The sequence below is a fragment of the Macaca nemestrina genome, chromosome 16 (assembly GCF_043159975.1).
Source record: "Macaca nemestrina isolate mMacNem1 chromosome 16, mMacNem.hap1, whole genome shotgun sequence".
NCBI classification, from domain to species: Eukaryota; Metazoa; Chordata; class Mammalia; order Primates; family Cercopithecidae; genus Macaca; species Macaca nemestrina.
Window position 1 is genome coordinate 77075619 of NC_092140.1, and position 16569 is coordinate 77092187.

Sequence of the window (16569 nt, forward strand, 5' to 3'; positions counted from 1 at the left end):
CCAATATATATCCACGTTTAAGAACCACTGCTTGGGCCGGGCGCGATGGCTCACGCCTGTAATCCCAGCACTTTGGGAGGCGGAGGCAGGTGAATCACGAGGTCAGGAGAAAGAGACCATCCTGGCTAACACGGTGAAACTCCGTCTCGCTCTGTTGCCCAGGTTGGAGTGCAATGGCACAGTCATGGCTCACTGCAGCCTCAATCTCCTGGGCTCAAGCAATCCTCCCACTTCAGCATCCCTAGCAGCTGGGACCACAGGCGTGTGCCACTATGCCCAGCTAACTTTTTAATTTTTGTGGAGAGGGCTCTCACTGTTGCCCAGTCTGGTCTTGAACTGAGCTCAAGGGGTCCTCCCTCCTCAGCCTCCCAAAGTGCTGGGATTACAGGCGTGAGGCACCGTGCCCGATCTTACTGAGAGGTTTAAATGGGTGAAGTAAGTGAAAACATCCTGCACAGAGATAGGAACGTAGCAGGTGCTCAGTAAATGTGCGTTAAATCTGAGTCTTTCCTGCCTAAACAAAGAAACTTTTCCAGTTTAACCCACTGTGGTCAGTTCAGTAGCCTGAGGGTGCAGGCTGGTGCAACCGGATTCCCTCTAGGGCTCCCAGAAACGATGGAACAGCCTTTGTCCACTCTGGTAAACGGAAAGGGAAAGGTAGCCCCCTTTCCATGCGGTCCATCGGCTTAAGGCGCCCCAACACTTTTCATTCAGCGTTGTCTTTGACGCAACTTTTGAAGTCGGCCACTAGAGGGCGGACTGTCTCCACAACCCGCAGCGGCGCTCAGCGGCGCTCAGCCTGGCTGGCGGGAGAAAACGCTGAAGGCGGCTCTGGCCGCGGGCGGTGCTCACCCCCGGTTATCCTCCACCGTCCCCGCAAGCCGTTTCCAGGCAGTAATCCCGGGCAGGCGAGGTCCCCTGCGTGCCGGCGCGGCCCCGAGTGTGCCCTGACGCCCAGTGTGCTACTTCACTTACTCCGAACAGTCCTATTGTTCCTCCCAGGTGAGTAAATTAAGGCTCAGAGACAGTAAGCAAATGGCCGAGGGTCACACAGCTGTGGGAATTAAATCTAGGCAGTGACAGATGTCTGCTTGACTCCAAAACCAGCGACACACTTGTGGTCAAAATGAGCCCCAATGCCCAGCCCTCCACAGGAGGGCAAGTGACTTGCAGAGCTACTCAGAGGCCCAGCAAGAGACCTCAGAAGCAAGGAGGGTCAGAACAGCCTCTGTTACCCTCCCTTCTCTGCCTGGAACCCTGCTGCGGCTGCCACGGCCCTGAGCCAGTGTTTGCCTCCACTGCTCATCTTTTTTACTGCCCTAACCTAGTCTGAAAATGAAGATGTTAAAGTAATTCCTTTTGTTTTTCTTTTCTCCACCTTTGTATCCATGAGGATGATCGATTTTTGCAGCCACTCCAAAGGAGTACTTAGGATGATTTAGAAGCGGGTTTTAATTGCTTACTGGCTCTCCATTGAAGGAGCCAGGACCCATTAAAAAAATAAAAACAAAAACAGTGGTAACTACATGTACTCGACTGCTGGTGTCTAGGCTGCAGGGCAGTGGGAGAGGTGCTCCCCCAAGACATAGCCTTTCATACCAGAAAAACTAATTTGATGTTCTGTGTCACTGAACTTGTATTTGGAGGCGGTCCAGGGGATATTCTGCAACTTCTTCCAGCAATCACCCATCCCTCCCTCCCTCCCTCCCTCTCATGCAAGGCTCTGTGCTGTGGCTGTGGAGACATGGCCCCAGCCAGACGTCTTTCTACAGGACATTTGTGATCCAGCACAGTAAAGCTCACTCTCAGGAGAACTGGTACCAAGAGCACGATCAGAAAACACTTTTTTTTCCCGACAGTCTTGCTCTGTCACCCAGGCTGGAGTGCAGCGGCACCATCTCGGCTCACTGCATCCTCCACCTCTCGGGTTCAAGCGATTCTCCTGTCTCAGCCTCCCGAGTAAGGGGGATTCCACCAGGCCTGGCTAATTTTTTTGTATTTTTAGTAGAGACGAGGTTTCACCATGTTGGCCAGGCTGGTCTTGAACTCCTGACCTCAAGTGACCCTCCTTATCCTCCCAAAGTGCTGGGATTACAGTCATAAGCCACCACACCTGGCCAGATAACATTCTTTATTTTTATTATTGATGTATTTATTTAGAGATGGGGTCTTGCTCTGACACCCAGGCCAGAGGGCAGTGGCATGATCATAGCTCACTGCAGCCTCAAACTCCTGGGTTCAAGTGATCCTTCCACCTCAGCCTCCCAAGTACCTAGGATTACAGGTGTTGGCCATCGCGCCTGGCTAATCTTTTTTATTTTTGTAGAGATGGGGTCTTGCCATGTTGCCGGGGCTGGTCTTGAACTCCTGGTCTCAAGCGATTCTCCCACCTTGGGTTCCCAAAATACTGGGAATTAAAGGTGTGAGCCACTGCGCCCGGCGGGAAAAGTCTTTCATGAAGGCCATGCTCATGCAGAAGATGCCAATTCTTCCCAGAGTTTGTGTTGTTCGGGCGGGGCAATTTTTTTTTTTTTTTTTTTTTTTTTTGATACAGAGTCTCGCTTTGTCGCCAAGGCTGGAGTGCAGTGGCGCAATCTCAGCTCGCTGCAACTTCCACCTCCTGGGTTCAAGTGATTCTCCTGCGTAGCTGGGACTATAGGCGCCCGCCACCACGCCTGGCTAATTTTTTGTATTTTTAGTAGAGACGGGGTATCACCTTATTAGCCAAGATGCTCTGGATCTCCTGATCTCGTGATTCATCCGCCTCGGTCTCCCAAAGTGCTGGGATTACAGGCGTGAGCCACCACGCCCAGCCGGCAGTTCTTTTTAAGAGGATTAAAGTCGTTGGGTAACACATGGGGAGGCTGGGATTCTGTTGCGCTGAACAATCCTGGGCCTGGAGACAAGGCCCTCGGTTTCTGTGTATATGAGATAGGGAACATGGGCTCCTTCCTGGCTCAGCCCATCTCTCATGTCACATGCTGGTGTCATCAACTAGCACAGCTTTGAAACTCCTCTAATCGCTCTCCTGCCTGTACCAAAGTTCACAAGGCATAATGCTGTTCGTGTGTAAAATGGGCTGTATTAAGACCCCTGGAAAAGTGACCCCAGGGCTGTGGCAGCCTCCTTCAACCCCCTCCGCCCCCGTGCATCTGTTCTTTTGTTTTGTTTTGCTTTTTTGAGAGCCTGTCACTCAGGCTAGAGTGCAGTGGCATGATCCTGGCTGACTGCAACCTCTGCCTTCCAGGTTCAAGCAATTATCCGGCCTCAGCCTCCCAAGTAGCTGGGATTTCAGGTGCCTGCCACCAGGCCCGGCTAATTTTTGTATTTTTAGTAGAGAGGGGGTTTCACTATGTTGACCAGGCTGGTCTCAAACTCCTGACCTCAGGTGATTTGCCTGCCTCAGCCTCCCAAAGTGCTGGGATTACAGGTGTGAGCCACTGCAGCCAGCCCCTCTGCGCATTTGTTCTATAGGTTAGAGGACACAAGGAGCCCACCTGCCTCTGGAGCCCTCCCTGGGCCCTTAGTTCTTCCATCATCTCTGTTGAAACGTTTCACCACCAAATGTCTAAGCAAATAGTATTGGGTGCCACGGAAGGTTGAGACATTAGAGAGCTGCTTGTGAATAAAAGTCATAAGAGCAGAGCAGAAAGTCCACAGAGCAATTCCTGTGCCTTGGGTAGGGTCAACTGAATCTGATCCTCAAGCCCCAGCCTTCGGCATCCTTTCCTTGTCCAGCTAAGCTCCCTTTCCCCAGGCTTGATGCCCAGTGCCCTGACCCTGCCCATCCAAAGCTGCTTGCAAGAGCAGGGAGACTACAGCATCACAGGCAGGCACAGTCAGGTGCTGGCTCTGCCCTCCACGTGCTCTGTGAATTTGGTTAAGTCTCCTGGTCTCTGAGCCCAATGTCCTCATCTATAAAGTGAGCATAGCAATATCTAGTGCACCGGACTCCTTCAAGGCATATGAAATAGTGACTATGAAACACCAGCACGTAGTACGCAGTAAATAAAAGGTAGGTATCTTTTGTAGAGTGTTACCATTCCAGGGGTACTGCAATTTTATAGGCAAAAGGTCCAGTCAAAGGATTGACCTCATACAGTGAGTTGAAGGCCATAACCAGGAAGGAAAGTGTGTTTGAAGGGATTGGTCATCTTTCTACCGCCATCACATGATAGCAGGTGGGCAGCTACCAGCAAGAAAAGCAGTTTTGGTAACAGAATATTAGAATAATTATTAGACTATTTGGAATACTGCCTTATATTGAAAAAATTTTAGAATTACGAATAAATTTGGATTTGCATTGGCTCGTTTGGCTCTAACAGTGTTCCCTTTAGGTAGTTCAGGCAGATATTATAATCCCAGTTTAAGAAGTGCAGAAATGGTGGGGCGTGGTGGCTCACACCTGTAATCCTAGCACTTTGGGAGGCGGAGGTGGGTGTATCACAAGGTCTGGAGTTTAAGACCAGCCTGGCCAAGATAGTGAAATCCCATCTCTATTAAAAATATGAAAAAAGTAGCCGGGCATGGTGGCAGGCACCTGTAATCCCAGCTACTCGGGAGGCTGAGGCAGAGAATTGCTTGAAGCCAGGAGGCGGAGGTTGCAGTGAATGGAGATCATGCCACTGCACTCCAGCCTGGGCGACAGAGTGAGACTCTGTCTCAAAATAAATAAATAAATAAATACAGAAACAAAATAAATACAAAAATAAAATAAAATAAAATAAAATAAATGCAGAAATGGGCTCACAGAGGTGAAATGACTGTGGGAAAAGACTTAACCCCAGGGCTGATTCCTCTGGATTCCAGGCTCAGTGTGCTTTCCACCATGCCCTCAATTGCAAGTGTGTAATATTGGCAAGCTTAACTGGACCACAGACAGCTACCGTGTGTCATTGTCACACCATGTCCCAGAGCCACCAGTGCAGCTTTCCTCCAAGAGCGTGTCTTGCATTTCACGTGGGGAACTAGGGCAGAATGTGGTTCTTGCCCACAGCGTTACTTTCCAGTCAGCTTCTGTGGAACACATGTGCCCCATGCAGTGGACAGAACAGAACTTTTGATCTTGCCCTGCCCCTTGGCTCCTCCTCCAGCCTTCCCCATGCCTTTGGGGTACAGGATACTCCCAGCCATCCACTTCCTCCTCCCAGAAACCTGGCGCTTCCCACTCCTTCCCTGCTACACCTTGCTACCCTGTCCTTATTCTTCCCCTAACAAGCTGTAGCTTCATCCACTCCCTCTCCACTGCCCTAGTCCTTTCACTTCAGCTTACATCAGAATCACTGGGGGAGCTTGTTAAACTCCAATGGCAGGGGCCCCCTAGAGTTTCTGATTCAGTAGATCTGAGGTAGGGCCCCAAAATGTGCATTTTTAACAAGTTCTCAATGATGCTGATGCTGCTGGTCTGGGGTCCACCCTTTGACAACCTCAGTCTTAGTAACTGTAATAGCCTCCTAATGCCACTGAACCTCCCTCCAATCTGTTCTCTATATAGTAGTCCGAGAGATCTTTTCAAAATCTAGCTGGATCATGTAACTTCCTTGCCTAGAACCCTTCCTTGCTTAACCTACTTCACTTAGGAGGGAGACTACGTCTATCTTCTATCCCAGTGCCTTGTAGATGCTACACAAAGTTCCCTTGAAATTCATGCCATCAGACGAAAATCCTGCCTCCCTGCTGATTACTGTCACCTGCCAGTACCCTGGTCATTCCTCCTTGTCCCTTAAGGACTTGAGCATTGGGCTCGCTGCCTTCATTTTCAACATCTACTAGTGTCACTCTTTGGAGAGTGATCTGTCCGACACCTTGGTCTCTCAGTTCCTTGACCTTCGTGCCTCAAATGATCTTGAGCCTCCTACTCTGGAGGTCACATGCTTGACCTTGTCATCGCCAATGACCGTGTTGCCCCTTATTCTCACTTTTAAGCCCCTCACTTCCTGACCACCTTGTCCTCTCTTTCCAGTTTAGTGGCTCTAATGCTCCCACACCAGCAGTTATTTAATCTCATGAAGAACCATGATTCATTGGCCTTGTGAACAGGTCTCTGTCAATTTAAGAAGTTAATTTTGCCAAAGTTAAGGACAAGCGCCTGGACACAGCCTCAGGAGGTCCTGATGACATGTGCCCAAGGTGGTCTGAGCACAATTTGGTTTTATACATTTTTGGGAGGCATGAGACATTGATCAACATACATAAGATGAACATTGCTTTGGTCCAGAAAGGCAGGACAACTCAAAGAAAAGGCAGGACAACTCAAAGTGGGGAGAGGGCTTCCAAGCCACAGGTAGATAAGAGACAAATGGTTGCATTCTTTTGAGTTTCTGGTTAGATCAGATATGCAGTGAGCAGAGGGGTGACTTTGAATAAAATGGGAGGCAGGTTTGCCCTAAACAGCTCCCAGCTTGACCTTCTCCTTTAGCTTAGTGATTTGGGGGTCCCAAGATTTGTTTTCCTTTCACAGCCCCTATCACCATCCATCATCTCTTAGTTTTTCACTTCATTCCTGACCCAGCTCAGATTACATGGTACATCATTAAAAACACTTCCTTTCAAATATTACTATCTCTGTGGCTCTCCCTTCAGCCTTGATTAAACCCACTTACTCCATCTCTGTGGCCAAGCAGCAAGAGAAAAACACCAGCTGGGTGAATGGACTCACTTTAAATTGAGGCCACAAACCTCCAAGGTCCATGCTCGCAAATCCTATGCACCTCTTGTCTCAGTCTGTTTGTGCTGCTATGAAAAAGCCACAGACTGGGTGATTGATAAGTCATGGGAATTTATCTCACAGTTCTGAAGGCTGGAAAGTCCAAGATCAAGGCATCAGCAAGTTCAGTGTCTGGTGAAAGCGGTTCTCTCTGCTTCCAACACCAGCATCCCTTGCTGCTGCATCGTTTAGAGGGGATGAATGCTGTGTCCTCACATGGAGGAAGGCAGAAGGGCAAAAGGACCCAGCTAGTTCCCTCCAGCCCTTATATAAGGCTACGAATCTCATCCATATGAGGGCTGAGCCCTCATGACTTAACCACCTCCTGTAGGCCCCACCTCAATACTCTTGCATTGGGGATTAAATTTTAACATGAATTTTGGAGAAGACACATTCAAACCATAGCACTTCCCTTCCTAACCAAAACGTGGTGCTGGACCAACAGCACAGGCATCACTGGGGAGTTTGTTACAAATGCAGGAGGCCAGGCCCCACCCAGACCTACTGAATCCGAATCTGCATGGTAACGAGGTCCCCAGGCGCCCAGGTGATTCATTTCCACAGTTAAAGTTTAGAAGCACTGCCCTAGCGGTTTGCTTTTTGGATCATCAGGACAGTCATTCATTCTCGTCTTTTTCTTTCCCCCTCAAACCTTCTGAACCCCTGTGGCCATCACCCTGAGCCTCAGACTCCATTGAGAAACCAGAAGCAGTCACACGAAACCCCTTCACCTTCCAATCACCACATCTCCAACCTGCTTCCATCTGCATCTGCATCCTGCCTTCCCTCCTGCTATTTTATTTCTATTTTTATTTTATTATATTTTTATGAGACAGAGTCTCACTCTGTCACCCAGGCTGGAGTGTAGTGGCACAATCTCGGCTCACTTCAACCTTGCCTCCCTCATTCAGGCAATTCTCCTGCCTCAGCCCCCTGAGTAGCTGGGATTACAGGTGCCCACCACCATACCCAGCTAATTTTTGTATTTTTAGTAGAGATGGGGTTTCACCAGGGTGGTCTTGAACTCCTGACCTCAAGTAATCCGCCCGCCTCAGCCTCCCAAAGTGCTAGGATTACAGGCATGAGTCACTGCACCCGGCCCCCTCCTGCTGTTAATACAATGGGAGATGGGGCCCAGCTCCGGTCAGAGGCCATTTCGTTTCTTTGGTCTCTGGATTTCACCTCTCCTGCATCCCTGAATCACGAGTTGCTCCTTGGCAATAGACACATTCTAGTCCCATCTTGTTCTAGTCCTGTCTTGACTCTCTCCTGATCTCGCATTCACTCCTCCTGCCATATATATATATATGGAAGGAAATATATATGACTACATATATAAATATATATATGACTACAGGCACATGCCACCATGTCTGGCTAATTTTTTGTATTTTTAGTAGACATGGGGTCATCCCCATGTCTACTACTAAAAGGCCAGGCTGGCCTTTAACTCCTAAACTCAGGTGATCTGCCTGCCTCAGCCTCCCAAAGTGCTGGGATTACAGGCATGAGCCACTACACCTGGCCCTCCTCCCATATTCTTGTGGTTCACTCCCTCTCTTCATTTAGGTCTTGGTGAAAATGTCACCTCTGCAGAGGGGCCTTCCCTCACACCTTCTGTAAAATAGCACACACATACTTATTCAGCTTTAATTATGTTTATAACTCTACCATCTGGTGTGTCCTGTGTTTCTTGATATCTGTCTCTCCTTACTGAGGGTAAGTTCCAGGGAATGGGGACTTTGTTCGAGGCCATATCCCTGAGGCCTGCTGCTCATTCTTGTGCAGATGAGTGGGAGCCAGCTGGAAATGCTACATACCAGGAAGAAACACCAGGCTACCAAGAAGACAAGGCCACAGCGACCCCTATGTTTGCTAACAGGAGATGGGACCAATAATAGTGTCTTTTTCTCCCTTCATCGCTTTCTTAGGGTCTGTCTGCTCCAAGGACATAGAAATGTGCTTATAGACACAAGGGAAAAAGGGAGGGGAGCAGCTCTTCTAAGAGCAAGCAGGGTCTCCCTGAATCCCTTGCAGGAAGTTCACAGGGGCCTCCCAGGCATTGGGAAGTCACCAGATGGCCTTCAGTGATTCTCCCCTCCCTGTATTCGTGCCTGGTGTGGGGCCCTCCTACACAGGATGGGCTTGGCCTGTGTGTCACCAATAGGATTGTGGAAACAATGGCATGTGGCTTCTGAAGTTAGGTCATCAAGGACATTGCAGCTTCTACCTGCTCCCTCTTGGAGCCATGAAAGCATCTAGAAAGATCACTTAGCAGAGGGAGCTAGTTTTCCCAATAGTGGCCCTCTCCTTCTCACATTGGAATAGAGTTTTTATTTGGGCACATGACAATCCAAAATAAAGACAGCATTTTCAGCCTCCTTTATAGCTGGGTGTGGCCATGAGATTAAGGTTCGTACAATGGGTTGGGTGGAAAAATAGTATGTGCAACTCCCAAATTATACCCTTAAAATGTCCCAGCCCCTCCTTCCTGGTTCTCTCCCTCCATTGTACTGCTGAGCCAGCATGGACCACATAGATGAGAGTAACCACCCAGGGCTGCATGATGACTTTCTTTTTTGAGACAGAGTCTTGCTCTGTCGCCCAGTAGGCTGGAGTGCAGTAATGAGATCTCGGCTCACTGCAACCTTTGCCTCCCGGGTTCAAGTGATACTCCTGCCTCAGTCTCCTAAATAGCTGGGATTATAGGCATGTGCCACCATACCCAGCTAATTTTTGTAATTTTAGTAGAGATGGGATCTCACCATGTTGCCCAGGGTCTGGAACTGCTGACTTGAAGTGATCCACCCGCCTTGGCCTCCCAAAGTGTTGGGATTACAGGCGTGAGCCACCGCGCCTGGAATGCATTATGACTTTTGGGAACCCTAAGCACCTTTGCCTTTGTGGGCCCCTTCTTCTGTTAAAAAAAAATATATATTAAAAATTTGTTTTTACTACTGTATTAGTAAAATGGCAAAAACAATTCAGCCTGGATTTATCATTATATTCATTTCTTCCTTCTGATTCTAAATGAAATTAAAACATTTTCATGGGCGCTAGGCACTGTGTCTGCTGTGCCTCACGGATAGGTTGGCACGTAGAAGAGTCCAGGCACTGGGAGGGCCTTCACTGGGCAGGACTCTCCCTTGGAAGAGAATTAAAGGTCTGCCTTTTTTCTAAGTTGCTGTTACTTTGGGTCTCTCTGACATCCATCTGAACCTTCACTGGGGGCCAGGAGGCTTCCTGTAGAGGTGACATCATGAAGGTTGAATAGAATGTGACCAAGTGGGCGGGGGACAGTAGAGGAGCATGTTGCTGGCAGATAAAACAGCTTGAGCAAAGGCTGAGAGGAGACAAGGTGAGAGGAACTGGAGGAATTTCATTGTGGATGGAGCTTAGAATGCAAAGCTCTGTGTGTGTGTGTGTGTGTGTGTGTGTGTGTGTGTGTGTGTGTCTGTGTGTGTCCTTTGATCTCTTCTTGGAGCCACTCTGGAATTTGGCCACACCCTCTAATCTCTTTACCACCAATGTCTGCAGGAGCCAGCCCAGGCATGAATAAGTGAAATGGCCACAAGACAGTGACAGTGCCTCTCCTCTCCAAAAGGAGAGTGAGCGTGTATGAGGTCGAAGGGGCCACCACTGCCCGGCTGCTGCCTTTGGCATGTGAGATTGCCAGTTCAGGGGTGAAAGAAAGAGTTACCCATTTTTTCTAGAGAAGCCAGAAGTTTACCTGTGAAACTCCTTTTAAGTGTAGGCCATTAATTAAAATAAATAACAGACACTGTCTGCCCTGTGAGTCCCTGAGCCACCACCTGGCACTGTGGCTTGTTGAACCCCTTGGGCCCCTGTGCTGGGTGCCACCCTTTTCTCTCCACAGTCTCCAGCGTCAGCAGCTTTGGTTTGGGATGGGGAACAAGGCCAGATTTGGAATCTTTAAAGAGCTAAAACAGCAGATGCCCGAGCTGTTTTATCTGCTTTGATTCAATCTGGATTAATACCATTGTTCAATCTTATGCCACAAGTTTCAGTGACACTTAATGGAAACTCTGAGTGAAAAAAGAAAAGCAAAACACAATCGCTTTGAGGATCCAAAGCGATGACTGTGCACATGGAGATGAAGGGGGAAGGTCAGCGAAGATTTATGTATTGCTCACCATAATATTTAAGTTAAGTCTGTCTTCTTTCTGTAGCCGGACATCATGTAGTTGGGTTTCTGGTACTTAGAAGGGCAAAAAGCCTTCTTGTCATAGAGTTTAATTTCAATAGTTCTCTTCCAAGGACAGTTGACTTGTAACCTTGACACTATGCATATTTGTTAGAGAAAATTGCGTTTGTTGAAATGTTTGTGGTAAAAAATGTATTTCTTGACCGGGCACGGTGGCTCACGCCTGTAATCCCAGCACTTTGGGAGGCCGAGGCAGGCGGATCATGAGGTCAGGAGATTGAGACCATCCTGGCTAACACAGTGAAACCCTGTCTCTACTAAAAATACAAAAAATTAGCTGGGCGTGGTGGTGGGCACCTGTAGTCCCAGCTTCTTGGGAAGCTGAGGCAGGAGAATCGCTTTAACCCAGGAGTCGGAGGTTGCAGTGAGCTGAGATCCCGCCACTGCACTCCAGCCTGGGTGACAGAGCGAGACTCCAACTCAGAAAAAATGTATTTCTTAAGCCAGGCATGGCGGCTCACACCCGTAATCCCAGAATTTTGGCAGGCTGAGGCAGGCGGATCGCTTGAGCTCAGGATCTCGAGACCAGCTTGGGCAACATAGTGAGACCCACCCCTGTCTCAAAAACAAAACAACAAAAAAAGAATGTGTTTCTTCACTTAAAATGACCACCACTGTGGTTTTTCTAGAAGGTTGCATTTGCTCCCCAGCCTTGTCATAAATACCTGCTGAGAATGACCTCATTAATGTAATTCAATTATTATATAAACTGTCCATTTTCTTATTTAGTTAGGCAAAGTGTGTGGAAGCCTCTTTTCTCTGCAAAGGGAATTTCTGCAAGTAAAGTCAGTCAGGGGCTTCAACAGATTTCTTTTTAAAGCACAAAGCAAACTCCGATCCTCCCATGTCATGTAGATAGTTGTTGAAACCGCGGGGTATGTAAGAGATTGCTCAGAAAGAGTGAAGACTGAGAGGAAAAGAGAGCTGTGAGAAGGGCCCCAGCGGAGGGGAGCTCAGCATCCCAGACACCTCTGGGCCTGTCTCCCGCCCCCGGCCCATCCTTTTTAATTTTGTTTAAACTTCAGTTATTGCTGTGGCAATGGGTTCAGCTGATACCCCGGCCATCCCTCCCCTCAGCCTCCTGTCGAATCTCTAGCATCTATCGGGGGCTGGAGATCCTTGTGGGGACCCACTGAGCCATTCAGATTTGTGTGAAAACCTGGAAATGCTAGAGAGTTCTTCACCTTTGGGCACACCTCGAGCAGTTGGGGCTGTCAGACAATGCTGAGGGCTGTTCTCCCCAGCGACTCAGTGTCCCCAGTGGGATGGCGTCCTAGGGCCCACAGCAGTACTGGCTTGAGAATACTGCCTTGAACTCACTCTCCCTCCATCCTGCTTTTACTCAGACACCACTGCCATTCCTGGGGTCCCTTTCTAATGAAACATTTCTGTCCAGGGCCCCACCAGTGAATTAGACAGCACTGAGTGTTTTAAACAAAGAGAATTTATTCAGAGAAATGGTTACATATGTGACAGAAGAAGTTGAGAAGCCCACCAGGGGCAGGGAGATCCCAGTCAGAAGTCATTGACACCTCCAGGCAGGAGAGACAAAGGACAGGGGTGATGTCACTAGAGCCTAGAAGAAGGCAGAATCACAGTGGTGGGGGGGGCCTGTCCAGCAGGCCCTGGAGCTGCGTCTGGAAGTGCTACCCCCACCTCCAGCTGGTGCCGCACTGGCCTGGCCAGAGTCCAGCCAGCAGCCGGCTGACCTGGAAACCTAGGAGACGTCAGGGATCAGCTCCCTGCAGGAGGCCGTGGAGCAGAGGGAGGGCAAGGAAGGGATTCAAGGACAAACTGGTCTGGACTCGCACAAAGAAACAGGCACTGGGAAAAGGAAAACAAAAGAGACTGATACTGAGCAGCCGGAGAACTCTAAATTGGTCCAGTTTTTCAAAGTGTGCTTTGTAAGATTAAAGGAACCTTCCTGACTATTACACACACATATATTTTCCTGCTCTGTCAGCTGAGGGCCTGAAATTAATGACACCCCAGTGGTAATGACACAGCTAGAGCCCAGCTCTTGGTTCGTAATACCATTCTTCACGAAAAGGAACTAGGGCTAATTGAAGAAATGGCTGACTCTAGGACTGGGTGAGGAAATACACAAGGTAAGCCTGGAGCATCTTTAGTGCCAGAAAGTAATAAACTGTTAAAAACAAACAAACAAACAAACAAACCGAACCCCACCCCCAACAATGATTAGGGTATGCCAAAGGGACACAGAAACCAACTGACAGAGCTCCCAGTGGCCGGAGCTGGGAAAATTTGAACAACAAAATAAAGCAGTACTAGGCTGGGCGCAGCGGCTCACGCCTATAATCCCAGCACTTTCGGAGGCCAAGACGGGTGGATTACCTGAGGTCAGGAGTTCAAGACCAGCCTGGCCAGCATGGCGAAACCCTGTCTCTACTAAAACTACAAAAATTAGCTGGGCGTGGTGGCACACGCCTGTAATCCCAGCTACTCAGGAGGTTTAGGGAGGAGAATCGCTTGAACCTGGGAGGCAGAGGTTGCAGTGAGCCGAGATCCCGCCACTGCACTCCAGCCTGGGTGACAGAGTGAGACTTCATCTCAAAAAATAAAACAAAATAAAATAAAGCAGTACTAGATGATGACCCAAAGTATAAAGCAAATATCCATGAGTCTATACTGATATAAATAAATGATTGAATAAATGAGAAAGGATAGACGAATCCCCAGGGCAGAAGAATTCCAAATAATTTATGTTGGTACTCCACCCTCAAGGAAATAGGGTATAAACCGCCATTCCTAAAATGTGGGCTGCACACAGTGACTTTCTTCCAAAGCCTACAATATGGAAAGGGGGGAAACGAGCAACTTTACAGTGGAGAAACCTGGCAGACAGTACCTCAGCCAGGTGATCAAGGTCAACATCATCATGGTAAGTGATATTGATAGTACGTGCCCTTGATATGATGTGATCCCAGTGGCACTTTAACAATCTGGTCTTCCTCCCCAAATCAACCCCAGTCAAATCAGAACAAGAACATCAAAAAAATTACAATTGAAGAACACCCTACAAAATGCCTAACCAGCATTACTCAAAACTGTCAAGGTCATTAAACAGAAGGAAAGTCTGAGAAACCGTCACAGCCAAGAGGGGCCTAAGGAGACATGACAAGTAAATGTAATGTGGGATCCTGAAACAGAAAAAAGGACATTAGGTAAAAACGATGAAAATCTGACATAGTGTGGACTTTAATTAATTATAATGTATAAATATTGGCTCATGAATTATGCCAAATGTACCATACTAATGTTAGATATGAATCATACGGGCACTGGGTGCAGAGCACATAGGAACTCTAGGAACTCTTTGTGCTATCTGTGCCATTTTTCTATAAATCTAAAACTGTTCTAAAATTTAAACTTTTTTTTTTAAAAAAAAACCGACACAAATGTAATTTTTTTTTTTTTTTTTTTTGAGACAGTCTCGCTCTGTCACTCAGGCTGGAGTGCAGTGATGTGATTTCAGCTCACCACAACCTCCACCTCCTGGGTTCAAGTGATTCTCCCCATCTCAGCCTCCCCAGTAGCTGGGATTATAGGCTCCCACAACAACACCTGGCTAATCTTTGTATTTTTAGTAGAGATGGGGTTTTGCCATGTTGGCCAGGTTGGTCTCAAACTCCTGACCTCAGGAGATCTGCCCACCTCAGCCTCCCAAAGTGCTGGGATTACAGGCGTGAGCCACCACGCCCAGCCCAGTTGTCTGCATTTCAATGACCACTCACCACACCCATCCATGAGTATCAGACTTCTCTCAGCCTCATCTGCTTCCTCAGGTGCCTGCTTTGCCTCAGCTACTGTGTGTGGCCCACACACCTGCTCCCTATCTGGGGTTATGGCTCCTCCAACCACCTCCAGACTCAGATAAACAGCCAACCCACAAGGCCTGGGAGCTAACCTCCCTAGCGCCTGCTAAAGAGGCTGCATGACACCACCCAGGAGGAAGGGGTTCTCGACTCCCCATGGGACAAACTTGGGCCAGTAGAGACAAGAGACAGGGCAGAGAGGGCAGCAAACTCCCTCTCCCCTTTTCTCTCCCATGGATCATTCTGAGGTGTGATTTTTCCACACAGCCAGTGTTCCCTAAGGCCAAGAAGCCATTCCTGCCATGAGACCAGGTGTGGTGCTTCGTAGCTCACAGTAAAGTGGTAGCCAGTGTAACATCAGCAAGTTGTCTGGCCCTCAGTTTCCTCATCTGTAAAATGAAAGAAATAATAATACCTAACTCATAGAGATTAAATGAAATGATTCATGTAAAACACTTAGGTCAGTATTTAGTATATAGTAAGAGGTTGATAAATATTAGCTATTGTTATCTAGAGCAACCTCTCAATCTTACAACTGCAGCTTATGAGGTTCAGAGAGCCTGAGGGAATTGCCCAGAATCACTTAGCAGTCAGTGGCAGAAATAGGATGAGAACCCAAAGGGTTGCACTTTTTATACTTGAATGAACTCAAGAACACAATTGTATTAGTCTGCCCTCACGCTGCTGTGAAGAAATACCCAAGACTGGGTAATTTATAAAGGAAAGGAGGTTTAATCTCACAGTTCCACATGGCTGGGGAGTGCTCACAATCATGGTGGAAGGTGAAGGAGGAGCAAAGTCATGTCTTACATGGTGGCAGGCAAGAAAGCATGTGTAGAACTGCCCTTTGTAAAACCATCAGATCTTGTGAGATTTATTCACTGTCACTAGAACAGCATGGGAAAGAAAACCTGCCCTCATGATTCAATTACCTCCCACTGAGTCCCCCACCCTCCCATGACACGTGGGAATTGTGGGACCTACAGTTCAAGGTCCCATAATTGAACTGTAGGTGGGGACACAGCCAAACCTATCAATAATACTTACAGACATTACACATTATAAACATAATACATTATAAGTGATATAATGAACATATAACAGTGAAGGCTGGGCGTGGTGGCTCACGCCTGTAATCCCAGCACTTTGGGAGGCTGAAGCGGGTGGATCACCTGGTGGTCAGGAGTTCGAGACCAGTCTGACCAATATGGTGAAACCCCATCTCTACTAAAAATACAAAAATTAGCTGGACATGGTGGTGGGCGCTATAATCCCAGCTACTCAGGAGGCAGAGGCAGGAGAATTGCTTGAACCCAGGAGGCGGAGGTTGCAGTGAGCTGAGATCACACCACTGCACTCCAGCCTGGGCAACAGAACAAGGCTTTGTCTAAAAAAATAAAATAAATAAAATAAAATAAAAACATATAATGATGAACATAATACGTTATGAGTAACATAATGAATACAGAACACATAACCATGAACATAATACATCATGAATAACAATGAATGTATAACAATGAACGTAATATTAATATATTATGAATAACCTAATGAACATCTATGACAATGAACAAAATAATGAATATTAATGTTCATAAACTATTGATTTTATATTAACGAGGAGGTCTTGATTTTGCAGCTGTTCCGGTGGGGCACACAGTGTAGACATCAAACTGTGGTACCCAGAGCCCTCCTTGCAGGCATGCTCAGGAGGAGATCAGTACCATTTCAGGGATACTGGGAAGGTTGTTAATACTCTCTAGAGTCTTTTCTCATCCATAATTTGTTGCCTAAAATTT

At 47.7% G+C, this 16569-nt stretch overlaps 2 long non-coding RNA genes across 3 annotated transcripts in view; one reads left to right on the plus strand and one right to left on the minus strand.

The window, feature by feature from the left end:
* The first annotated feature begins 858 nt into the window (after window positions 1-858).
* Window positions 859-16569, plus strand: part of LOC105490722 (uncharacterized) — a 49920-nt gene continuing 34209 nt past the window's right edge. The window contains exon 1 of the long non-coding RNA XR_011614792.1: window positions 859-1002. This is a non-coding gene — a long non-coding RNA (uncharacterized lncRNA). The remainder of the gene's footprint in view (window positions 1003-16569) is intronic.
* The window catches only part of LOC105490721 (uncharacterized), a 46480-nt gene continuing 42318 nt past the window's right edge, over window positions 12408-16569 (minus strand). Inside the window, exon 6 of one of the 2 annotated variants that reach the window (XR_011614794.1) lies at window positions 12408-12755. This is a non-coding gene — a long non-coding RNA (uncharacterized lncRNA). Of the gene's footprint in view, window positions 12756-14930; window positions 15157-16569 lie in introns of those variants that run through there. The other variant, XR_011614793.1, reaches the window with a different exon arrangement.